The 12747-nt window shown below is 43.5% G+C and overlaps 1 protein-coding gene across 3 annotated transcripts in view; it reads right to left on the bottom strand.

The window, feature by feature from the left end:
- Positions 1–12747, bottom strand: part of KCNS3 (potassium voltage-gated channel modifier subfamily S member 3) — a 45931-nt gene that overhangs the window by 16044 nt on the left and 17140 nt on the right. Inside the window, exon 2 of one of the 3 annotated variants that reach the window (XM_068974562.1) lies at positions 6750–6850. The exons of the other annotated variants lie outside the window; for them this stretch is intronic. The gene's annotated coding sequence lies outside the window, so the exon portion shown is untranslated. The remainder of the gene's footprint in view (positions 1–6749; positions 6851–12747) is intronic. 3 annotated transcript variants of the gene reach the window in all.

The following is a 12747-nucleotide window of genomic DNA, read 5'->3' as shown; positions in this document are numbered from 1 at the left end:
GTACAAAAAAGATCTTCACGACCCAGAAAATCACGATGGTGTGATCGCTCTCTTAGAGCCAGGTATCTTGGAATGTGAAGTCAAGTGGGCCTTAGAAAGCATCACTACGAACAAAGCTAGTGGAGGTGATGGAATTCCAGTGGAGCTGTTTCAAAGCCTAAAAGATGATTCTGTGAAAGGGCTGCACTCAATATGCCAGCAAATTTGGAAAACTCAGCAGTGGCCACAGGACTGGAAAAGGTCAGTTTTCATTCCAATCCCAAAAAAAGGCAATGCCAAAGAATGCTCAAATGACCACACAATTCCACTCATCTCACACACTAGTAAAGTAATGCTCAACATTCTCCAAGCCAGGCTTCAACAATACATGAACCATGAACTTCCAGATGTTTAAGCTGGTTTTAGAAAAGGCAGAGGAACCAGAGATCAAATTGCCAATATCCGCTGGATCATCGAAAAAGCAAGAGAGTTCCAGAAAAACATCTACTTCTGCTTTATTGACTATGCCAAAACCTTTGACCATGTGCATCACAGTAAACTGTAGAAAATTCTTGAAGAGATGGGAATACCAGACCACCTGACTTGCCTCTTGAGAAACCTATAAGCAGGTCAGGAAGCAACAGTTAGAACTGGACATGGAACAACAGACTGGTTTCAAGACTGGGTTTCAAATAGGAAAAGGAGTACATCAAGGCTGTATATTGTCACTCTGCTTATTTAACTTATATGCAGAGTACATCATGAGAAACACTGGGCTGGATGAATCCAGATTGCCGGGAGAAATATCAATCACCTCAGATATGCAGATGACACCACCCTTATGGCAGAAAGTGAAGAACAACTAAACAGCCTCTTGATGAAAGTGAAAATGGAGAGTGAAAAGGTTGGCTTAAAGCTCAACATTCAGAAAACTAAGATTGTGGCATCCAGTCCCATCACTTCATGGCAAATAGATGGAGAAACAGTGGAAACAGTTGTCAGACTTTATTTTTTTGGGCTCCAAAATCACTGCAGATGGTGACCGCAGCCATGAAATTAAAAGATACTTACTCTTTGGAAGAAAAGTTATGACCAATCTAGACAAAATGTTAAAAAGCAGAGACATTACTTTGCCAACAAAGGTCCATGTAGTCAAGGCTATTGTTTTTCCAGTGGTCATGTATGGATATGAGAGTTGGACTGTGAAGAAAGCTGAGCGCCAAAGAATTGATACTTTTGAACTGTGGTGTTGGAGAAGAGTCCCTTGGACTGCAAGGAGATCCAACCAGTCAATCCTCCAGGAAATCAGTCCTGAATGTTCACTGGAAGGACTGATGTTGAAGCTGAAGCTCCAATACTTTGGCCACCTGATGCGAAAAACTGATTCACTGGAAAAGACCCTGATGCTGGGAAAGATTGAAGGCAGGAGAAGAACGGGATGATAGAGGATAGAGATGGTTGGATGGCATCACCAACTCAATGGACATGAGTTTGAGTAAACTCTGGGAGTTGGGTGATGGACAGGGAGGCCTGGTGTGCTGCAGTCCATGGGGTCACAAAGAATCGGACAAGACTGAGTGACTGAACTGAACTGATGTGAATTTACGTCAGTTCACCCCCTGCTTACAGCATTCATACACTGGGTGTGACCTTTCCATGTAAAATGATAACTAGCATTTTCTGAGTCCCTACAACACACCAGGAACCTTCCCATTTTACTTGTGGGAAACTGAGGTTCAAAGACACTGTTTGCCCAAAGCTCCACATCTGTGAGTACCAGAGATGGGATTCAAACTCAGGTAGGTCTGCCTGATTTCAATGAGTATAGAAAATCAAGATCCTCTTCTAGCCCTTGGGGGAAAATAAGGAAGGGTTGGGAGAGATGGCAGACATGGCCCAAACCAGCAGGTTTGAGGGGAAGAAAAATGTGTACACCTGACACATTCCCCTCTTCCTGCTGAACAATCCCACCAACTGGCTCTGTTTCTGTGTTCCCATCATCCCTATCTGTGTGCAACTGTTCAAAAAAAAAAAAAAAAAAAAGGCTGGAGCATTCATGATTTTGCACTTATGCACTTATGCTGGTTTCTGACTTTGTTGAGTGATTCAGCAGGATCCTGGCAAAACACATCAACCTCATTCAAGTATCTCCAGCCTCCACAGAATTCCTCTCTTTACAGGACAAAGGGAGACCCTCGGTGGCATCCTTGGGCTCCCATCCAGCCTGGCTATATTTCCTGCTGGGCTAAGTACAGCTTTCAAAAATGAACATGATGTCCGCCTCCAATACTGAGAGGGGAAAGGTGAAGATTAAGTGGCAGAGCGGACTCTTTCATCACCCGGAGGCCTGACATCCAGTCTTGGAACAGAACGAGGAGAATCAAACGGCCGAGCAGACAGTACACAAGACTGCTAATGATGCCCTGCATCATTCTCCCGGAGAATCACAGGAACAATGTTGCTCTCCCAAAATTAAACTTTAAAACCAGCGCCTGAGAACTTAAAGCAGCACGCCAAGTGACACTGCCGCCTAGGTCTGTGTCCTCTGAGTGTATAGAGAATGCTGAGAGCACCTGTCACTGCCCTGCTGACATTCTTCTGAAATGTCACTTCAGTGCCACCCACAAGACTGAGAAGCCTGCAGCTAGGGACAGTATCCTAATATCAATCTTCAAATTAATTGTCTCTGTTATACAACGACACCAGACAGGTTTTTGTTTTTATTTTTGTTTTTAGCCAATTCCTCTCCCCCAGGCCAAGAAGACTAATGAGTAAATTAATTAAAAGAATCAATATGGATAATGAAAGGCAGAGGATCAGCAATGGAAGCAGAGGAAGAAAGTGTCAAAGATCAAAATTGGTTGCCAAGATCCATTCCAGCACTTTCTAAAGGAGAAGAGTTTTATCCTGAAGACACAGCATCTCCAACACTGATATGATACATCTTAAGTGGGGTTTTAAGTCTCCAGAGCTCAGAGTCTCAGGTATCATTACATACTCCCAAACCTCCCCTTGTTCTGCCTCTCAGCTCCTTGAGGCACCTGCTGGAGATTTCAGTTCCCAGCTTCCTTGCCAACACAGAGCAAATAAGCTATGCGGCTGACACAAGTGTCCACTCTGTCCACCACTTCTATTTAAAGAGTGGAACTTAGTAAAGCAAACAGAAGTTTATTTACTCAGCTCTGGGACACCTGAGTTTCTGAAGTCACAAGTCTGAGACAGAGCTGACTCCGATCCGTGATAAGGTTACCAGGTAAATGACACCTTGGAGCACCCGCCCCTAGCAACCGGCCAACTTCCCTGGAGACATGCTGACCTTGCAAACTTCTATAGCAGGGACTCTTAGCCTCAGCATCACTGACATTGAGGCCAGATAATTCTTTTTTTCCTGGGGGATGGCCTATGCACTACAGGACATTTAGCAGCATCTCTGGCCTCTACCCAAAGGCTTCCCAGGTGTCTCAGTCACAAAGAATCTACCTGGCAATGCAGGAGACACAGGTGTGATCCCTGGGTAGGGAAGATGCCCTAGAGGAGCAAGATCCTTCCTGGAGGAGCGAATGGCAACCCACTCCAGGATTCTTGCCTGGGAAATCCCACGGACAGAGGAGCCTGGTGGGCTACAGACCATGGGGTCACAGGAGTCAGGCATAACTGAGTATGCAGACATGCCTGGACGCTACCTGCTAGATGCCAGCAGTATACCTCCTTACTGCCCCAAGGGTGTGACAATCAAAATGTCTCCAGATACTGCCAAATGTCCCCCCCAGAGCAAAATCAACAAGCAGCGTGAAAAACACGTCAGACACCTATATGGGAGCTGGAAGTTCAGAAAGGTCAGAATGACAGATTGTACTAATACTTCATCTGCTGACAGGGGCTGGGGAAATTTCCCCAAAACACATATTCTTTTAGAATTCAGTGCTGGCATTTCTGGTGTCAAACAAGCAAAATTTTGCAAATGAGGAAAGATAAAAGCAAGGTTAACCTTTTGTTGAAAGTCAAAGCATGCGTCACACAACTTGAATCTTGAGTCTAGTGTAAAGATAAGTGATTTTCTCAGAGTCAGTCTTCTGTTTGCTAATATTTTCAGTGCTAGAATAACACCCAGGGCCACACATTCATACAGTTTCAACGATATGGCCTGCTTCCTGTGGGCTGGGTGCTCCTGCTGGCCACACCCACTCCTAATCAAATCTGCCAATCTTGTGGAAACTCTGATCTGCCACAAAATATCAGTTTGGTAGTCTTGCCCCTATTTATCATCTACAGACCAATTTCCCATAAAATCTAAGAGTAATGATGCAATTCAAGTACAAAGAAAAGGTAAACGCTGACCCTACCTCTAGCTTGCTTCATTAGTAAGAACTGTGGTCAAGGATTTTGCTTAAATAAAGCTAAAATAACACAATCAGGCCACCATAGTAGAATTTAATGTGCCGGTAAAATCATATTTAAATCCTATAATCCAAAGCAATCAGAATAATACAACCCTGTCTAGTCAATTCAGAAAGTAGTTTACTAAGAATATCCATCTCCAAATGACTTATTTTTTCCAAATTATCAAATTTCAGTGGAGAATGAGCATGTGGACTAGGAAGGGGAGGTGGGACAAACTGGGAGACCAGCACTGACATATATGCCTACCATGTGTAAAAACAGCTAGTGCGAAGCTGCTGAGTAGCACAGAAAGCTGGTGCTCTAATGACCTGGAGGGGTGGGATGGGGGAAGTGAGAGGAGGCTCAAGAGGGAAGGGATATATGTGTGTATATATATATATATAGATGATTCACTTTGTCGTACAGCAGAAACTAATACAACATTATAAAGCGATTATACTCCAATAATAAAATAATAAATGAATAAAATATGAAAGTGATAGTGAAAGTCGCTCAGTCATGTCTGACTCTTTGTGACCCCACGGACTATACAGTCCATGGAATTCTCCAGGCCAGAATACTGGAGTGGGTAGCCTTTCCCTTCACCAGGGGATCTTTCCAGCCAAGGGATCAAACCCAGGTCTCCCACATTGCAGGTAGATTCTTTACCACCTGAGCCACAAGGGAAGCCTAAAATATAAAATAGAGAGGCCATTAAAAAAGCAATACCTTAAGTCAATAGGAAAAATCCTTAAATTAACAAAGTTTTTTTTTTTTTCCTTCCTTTTGCTCTGTCTCAAGAGGAAAATAAAAGCTTCCCAGGGTCTAAATATTCAGGAATTAAAAATAAATTGATAGGAATTCTGGTATTCAGAGAGAAAACCAGTAAGTGCTTGCTAAAGCAAGGCCTCTAAATGATATTTGAAAGGTTAATACAAATTATACTTCTCTTGGCCACCCAGAATGAGTGAATGCAATAGCATCCCCAGAAATCCCAAGGGCTGCAAGTGTGGTAACTGAACACCACTGTCCTCCCCCAGGGTTATGTTCCTAGACGACCTCCCCTGGGGAGCAGGAAAAGGCAGCAGGCCGCTGCTGAGTCATCTTCAAACACAACCCACAAACAGGAAGGTAAGGAGGGTCCTGTGGAAGCTGTGCACCTCATACGGAAAAGCAAAACCACACTGCCACTGACCCTAGTCCTCCTCCACGACTGCCACCATTCCACTGGCCCCGGGGAGGAATGCCCTGGCTCCCTCCACTTTGCAGGAGTCCCCCAGCTTCACCGCTGACAAGCAGGGGTTCAGCCTGCGGCCAGGAAACAGGAAAATCATCCCACCTGGGGACTTTAGACTTTGAGTTCAGTCTTATCTGTCCCCACGTTTGCAATGACACGACTGATGCCTCCAACATCTACACTGACACAGTGATAAAATGATCAACTGAAAGGAAACAGTTCTGTGAGTACAGGGCTTGGGTGGGGGGCAGCAGGGGGGTGGGCGTGGAATCTATCATGCAATGATAGTAGCAGTGTCAACTGATTAAAGGAAATCTGGAGGACACTAGTAATGTATATCACAAAATCCCACAGTTTCACCCTTTGGAATGTATCCTGAGGAAATAAATCAGACACATGTCCAAGGATATGGATACAACAATGTCACTGAATCATTAATTATTCATAAGAGTAAAAAAGCAACCTAAAAGTCCATTGATAGGGGAATGGTGAAATAAGATTAGGAGCGGGCCATGGCAAAGAATACTCTGTGGCCATTAAAAATGCTACATGATCATAATAGCTCCGCATACCAGGTCAGGCTCCTCGCTAAGTGTTTACACCTGAACCCATTCAATCCTCACAACACCTGGACTAGTAGTATTTCCACTGGGTTCATTTTACAGAGGGAGCAACTGGCAAACGGAGAAGTTAACTAACTCTCCAGAGTCAGTAGCTCCTAAGTGATGTTTGATGGTTTAAATTCAAATAATAATGCTCTAAAGCCCTGTTCATCCACTGGACTCCACTGCCCAGACAGTCAAGAAAAGTAAGTCACAAAATGGTAAGTAAGAGAAGAAAATAATTATAATACAACAGTGTCATGATCTGATCTTTATAAACTATGTCTGCCTTTATGAAATGGGAAAAAAAAAAAAAAACACTATACAAATATGCCCCAAAATGTTAAACACGTTCTCTCTGAATGATGGAATTTGGGGTGATTTTTGCCTTCTATTCTGTATCTCTCAGCATTCTCTGAGTTTCTGTAAAGTATTACAAAAACACTGGAGAAACAGTTATTTCTACTTGGAAAAATAAAAGGTCATAAGCAACCTCGGTCAGTATTTGGGAAGGGAGGAGAGACAGGCAAGCAGCCACTAAGTCAACTTACAGGTCCGGGTGAGACAGAGCCCTCTGCTGACGTGCTCTGGCGTCATGTGTAGGCTTACAAGCTTCTGCCTTTCATTCCGTCTGCTTTAAGGCAGGCCTGTCCTGGAAATAACGGAAGACAAAACACAACATGGCTCTTGCCCTCTGTGCTTAAGGAGCTTAGACAATGCTGGAGGAGAGTAAATAGGTAAATAAACAACTGCAAACCCAAGGCAGAACAGCAGTACAAGAGGAGATACTGAGAAGGTGCTGCAGTTCAGAGGAGGCAAAGGGTCCCCAGGAACGGGGAAGCAGGGACACTGCCTGACCAGGTGTATCAGAGCTGAGCCCTAAGAGTTGGGTCAGATACGAACAAGCAAAGGAGAACTGTTGAGAGTAAGGCTGCTCTCCAAGTAGAGGAAAGGATTCGTGTAATATGTGGGGACTAAACCGTCTATAGTAGGTAGAGAGCAGAAAATGGATGGACTCGCCCAAGATGTAGCCATATGACCTAGACTTCTTGATCTTACTTTTTTTTTTTTTGGCTGTACCTTGTGACTTGTGGGATCTTAGTTCCCCAACCAGGGATTCCTCAATAGTGGAAGCTCAGAGTCCTAATCACTGGACTGCCAGGGAAGTCCCTGGACATATTTAAATAGATTCTTTCTTCTCAGAATATGAAGAACTTGCACTGTCCACACCTTGGTGAGCTGGGAGTTACCCAGGTGAGAGATGTCTCCATAGAAGCAAAATGGATTGCATGTGGCCATACAGAGAATCTGCTGAAACATCAGACCACACCGCAGGTGTCCTGAACTATTCAGTCACAAGGAACAGTCAGAGAAATTCAGCTTTCAGTTCAGTTGTTTAATCATGTCCGACTCTTTGTGACCCCATGGTCTGCAGCACGCCAGGCTTCCCTGTCCATCACCAACTCCTGGAGCTTGCTCAAACTCATGTTCATTGAGTTGGTGATGCCATCCAATCATCCCATCCTCTGTCGTCCCCTTCTGCTCCCGCCTTCAATCTTTCCCAATATCAGAGTCTTTTCAAATGAGTCAATTCTTCGAATCAGGTGGCCAAAGTATTGGAGTTTCAGCTTTAACACCAGTCCTTCCAATGACTATTAAGGACTGATTTCCTTTAGGATGGACTGGTAGGATGTCCTTGCAGTCCAAGGTATTCTCAAGAGTCTTCTCCAACACCACAGTTCAAAAGCATCAATTTTTCAGCTTTCTTTATAGTCCAACTCTCACAACCATACGTCACTACTGGAAAAACCATAGCTTTGACTATGCCAAAGCCTTTGACTGTGTGGATCACAACAAGCTGTGGAAAATTGTTAAAGAGATAGGAATACCAGACCACCTTACCTGCCTCCTAAGAAATCTGTGTGGAGGTCAAGAAGCAAGTTAGAACCAGACATGGAACAACAGACTGGTTCCAAATCAGAAAAGGAGTACGTCAAGGCTGTATATTGTCACCCTGTTTATTTAACTTCTATGCAGAGTACATCATGAGAAACGCTGGACTGGAAGAAACACAAGCTGGAATCAAGATTGACGGGAGAAATATCAATTACCTCAGATATGCAGATGATACCACCCCTATGGCAGAAAGTGAGGAGAAACTGAAGAGCCTCTTGATGAAGGTGAAAGAGGACAGTGAAAAAGTTGGCTTAAAACTCAACATTCAGAAAACTAAGATCATGGTATCTGGACCCATCACTTCATGGCAAATAGATGGGGAAACAGTGGAAACAGTGACAAACTTCATTTTGGGGGGGGCGGGCTCCAAAATCACTGCAGATGGTAACTGCAGCCATGAAATTAAAAGATGCTTGCTCCTTGGAAATAAAGTTAAGACCAACCTAGACACCTAGACAGCTTATTGGAGAAGGCAATGGCACCCCACTCCAGTACTCTTGCCTGGAAAATCCCATGGATGGAGGAGCCTGGTGGGCTGCAGTCCATGGGATAGCTGGGAGTCGGGCACGACTGAGAGACTTCACTTTCACTTTTCACTTTCATGCACTGGCGAGGGAAATGGCAACCCACTCCAGTGTTCTTGCCTGGAGAATCCCAGGGACAGGGGAGCCTGGTGGGCTGCCATCTATGGGGTAGCACAGAGTCGGACACAACTGAAGTGACTTAGCAGCAATAGCAGACAGCTTACTAAAAAGCAGAGACTTTACTTTGCCAACAAAGGTCCGTCTAGTCAAATCTGTGGTCAGAGAAATTAAAACAAAAAACCCTTTGGCATTAACACTGTTCTAGAATATCTCAAAAATTAGAAGCTACCACTGAGTAGAACAGTGCACCAGGAACTGCAGTGATCCAAAATGGTTAGATCGTCTTTAATGAATTAACATAGAAGAACATATGTTGCTAAGTTATAAATTGGTTTTAATATTCTGGTAACTGTATTTCCATACAGTTGGATTCTTTTATATTCTATCTTTTATATTCTATGGCTTTTTTTTTTTTTGCATTTAAAAATGCTATTTTGAAAAGTGGTCCATAGACATCCCAGGACTGCCAGAGGATTCCATGGCACAAAAAAGTTAAGAATGTAAAATTGTTAATCACGTCATGTTACTCCGGTAGTAACTTCCATCTTACTCAGAGTAAAAGTTCCCTTCCCTGGCCTGACTCATCTGATTTCATCTCCTGCTCCTCTCACTCCCTTTCACTGCCATCTGGCATCAGTTCAGTTCAGTCGCTCAGTCGTGTCCGACTCTTTGCCACCCCATGAATCACAGCACGCCAGGCCTCCCTGTCCATCACCATCTCCCAGAGTTCACTCAGACTCAACGTCCATTGAGTCCGTGATACCATCCAGCCATCTCATCCTCGGTTGTCCCCTTCTCCTCCTGTCCCCAATCCCTCCCAGCATCAGAGTCTTTCCCAATGAGTCAACTCTTCACATGAGGTGGCCAAAGTACTGGAGCTTCAGCTTTAGCATCATTCCTGCCAAAGAAATCCCAGGGTTGATCTCCTTCAGAATGGACTGGTTAGATCTCCTTGCAGTCCAAGGGACTCTCAAGAGTCTTCTCCAACACCACAGTTCAAAAGCATCAATTCTTCGGTGCTCAGCCTTCTTCACAGTCCAACTCTCACATCCATACATGACCACAGAAAAAACCATAGCCTTGACTAGACGGACCTTAGTTGGCAAAGTAATGTCTCTGCTTTTGAATATACTATCTAGGTTTCTTCCAAGGAATAAGCGTCTTTTAATTTCATGGCTGCAGTCACCATCTGCAGTGATTTTGGAGCCCAAAAACATAAAGTCTGACACTGTTTCTACTGTTTCCCCATCTATTTGCGATGAAGTGATGGGACTGGATGCCATGATCTTTGTTTTCTGAATGTTGAGCTTTAAGCCAACTTTTTCACTCTCCTCTTTCACTTCCATCAAGAGGCTTTTTAGCTCCTCCTCACTTTCTGCCATAAGGGTGGTGTCATCTGCATATCTGAGGTGATTGATATTTCTCCCGGCAATCTTGATTCCAGCTTGTGTTTCTTCCAGTCCAGCGTTTCTCATGATGTACTCTGCATAGAAGTTAAATAAGCAGGGTGACAATATACAGCCTTGACGTACTCCTTTTCCTATTTGGAACCAGTCTGTTGTTCCATGTCCAGTTCTAACTGTTGCTTCCTGACCTGAATACAGATTTCTCAAGAGGCAGGTTAGGTGGTCTGGTGTTCCCATCTCTTTAACAATTTTCCACAGTTTATTGTGATCCACACAGTCAAAGGCTTTGGCATAGTATGCCATCTGGCATATTGGTCTCTTTGGTTGCATGCTCAGTTGCTCAGCTGTGTCCAGCTCTGCGACCCATGGACTGTAGCCCGCCAGGCTCCTCTGTGAGTGGAATTTTCCAGGCAAGGATACTGAAGTGAGTTGACATCTCCTTCTCCAGGGGATCTTCCCAATGCAAGTACTGGTCTCTGTAACAGTCCTTAATCCTGCCAAGTGAGGCACATTCCTGCCTCAGGGCCTTTGCACTGGTTGATCTTTGTGCCTCGAATGCTCTGCGTCCAGGTGATTGAATCCCACATCCTTCTTCCTCACATCCTTCAGGTCTTTACTCAAATAACAGCTTCTAAATGATGCTTTCCTTGTTTACCCTATCTAAAATATCCCTCGATGAAACTCCTAGCCCCCTTCCTTACTGTATTTTTTCTCCTTAGCATTTGTTAACCTGTAAAATACATAGAGATATATGCTTTGTTTCTCTATCTTATTTATAGTTTGTTTCCCCACTTGGATATGAGCCCCATAAAGGCAGAAATTTTTGTCTTATGCTTCACTATCCCCAGCACCTTGAACCTCACATGACACATATGAGGTTCTCAAAATTTGCATACTGAATTGATTGATGCATCAATTAGTTGGTTAACATTTGTCACATATCTTGGCTACTCACTGCTTCCACACCATGTCGAATTTGAAAGTCTCTGCTGCCCACTGGGAGGAAAGAAAAATCTCACAAAATATGCTTTTGAAACTGTGGTCACCACAGATGAAAAGGAGCTTACTTATCAGCCACTGCAGATAGGAGATACATTTTTTTCCTTAATAAAAAGAGTTTTACATCAAAGACAAAATAGATAAGTTCTAACACACACAAGTTATGAATCAAGTTATAGCATAACAAATACAAAAAAGTAAATAGAAAAATTGGCATATGGCATACAACCAATAAAAGCACACTAACTCAGAATGCAGTAGAAGTGATGCTGGTTGATATGATCATCACACAGATTTCTCCTGGCAAATGATTTAAAAAAGGAAATGGACAGCTTACAAAGGCATGAGTAAATACACGTAAGAAATCACTACATGGATACTGCTTGACTTAACCTGCTGCTTTTAAAATGCAGAATTACCCGTTTGAAGGCTTTGCTGCTTATCTATTAAAATAGCAGAGCTGCCTCTAGTAATGATAAAATCTGAAGCTCACAGCGCTATCTTCATAGACATATAAAGCACCTCACTCCATGCTACACACCAGGAGCATGTGGTTTTAATAAGTACAACCTTCCTCTTGTAGGATAATCTGCCAACCAGGCAATGTAAGACTGGACTTCTTGTAGTTATAAAAGGTAAGTCAAGGACAAATAAAAGAAGTTCTATTTTATATCACATACATCCCTATACAGACATGCTCAAGTCACTCACATATTAAAAAATAACACAAAATAGGGACTTCCCTGGTGGTCCAGTGGGTAAGACTCCACACTCCCAAAACAGGGGGCCCAGGTTCAATCCCTGGTCAGGGAACTATTTTCCCCCATGTCATAACTAAGACCAGGAACAGTCAAATAATTTTAAAAAAAAAATACAAGAAATCTTCCAAATTCCTCCTTACAACACAGCTTTTCGAAAACAGTTTTTACACTCATCCTTCCTTCTTCTCCTATAATACTTGCCCTAATGCTGCACTGAGTGTTTTGCTAAAGGCACCTCCAAACAACCAAGGCCGAAGTTCACGTCACATCTCTGGGTGACTTGCTTGTTGAAGGCATCTGTCACTGCCCACCTCCCAGCCCTTGCAGTTCACTGATGCCACTTCTCCAGCTACTTATTCTTGGTTTCCTATGAGACTCTGCTTCCTCTCCCCAAACCTTAAATCTGAGTTCACAAAATAAAATACCTGCAGGGACTGGGTAGGATGAGAAAGGAGGTCACCTGGCCACTGTGACAACCTGGAGAGCACCAGTCCTGCCAGAAAAGAATCACTGCCCCTCATCTGTGAGCATCAGGTGGCCAGATGACCCCGCACTGTCAAGGATATCCATTAATCTTATTTTTATGGGAACTTTCCCAACTTTTTCAATGTCATCAATTTCATGGTTAATGTTTTAATACTGTTAGCCAAATCAACAGATCTGTAGCCTGGATACAGCCTATGGACCTCAAATTTGTGTCATTTCCCCCATCCCGTGGGTTTCTCATCTCGCTGTTCTTCTCCCTGAAAATTTCACTCGACTCAACAGCCCAGGTGTGAAACT

The sequence above is a fragment of the Capricornis sumatraensis genome, chromosome 1, assembly GCF_032405125.1.
Source record: "Capricornis sumatraensis isolate serow.1 chromosome 1, serow.2, whole genome shotgun sequence".
Classification (NCBI taxonomy): Eukaryota; Metazoa; Chordata; class Mammalia; order Artiodactyla; family Bovidae; genus Capricornis; species Capricornis sumatraensis.
The sequence above is the reverse complement of the archived record's forward strand: the minus strand, read 5'-3'. Positions and strand labels throughout refer to the sequence as shown.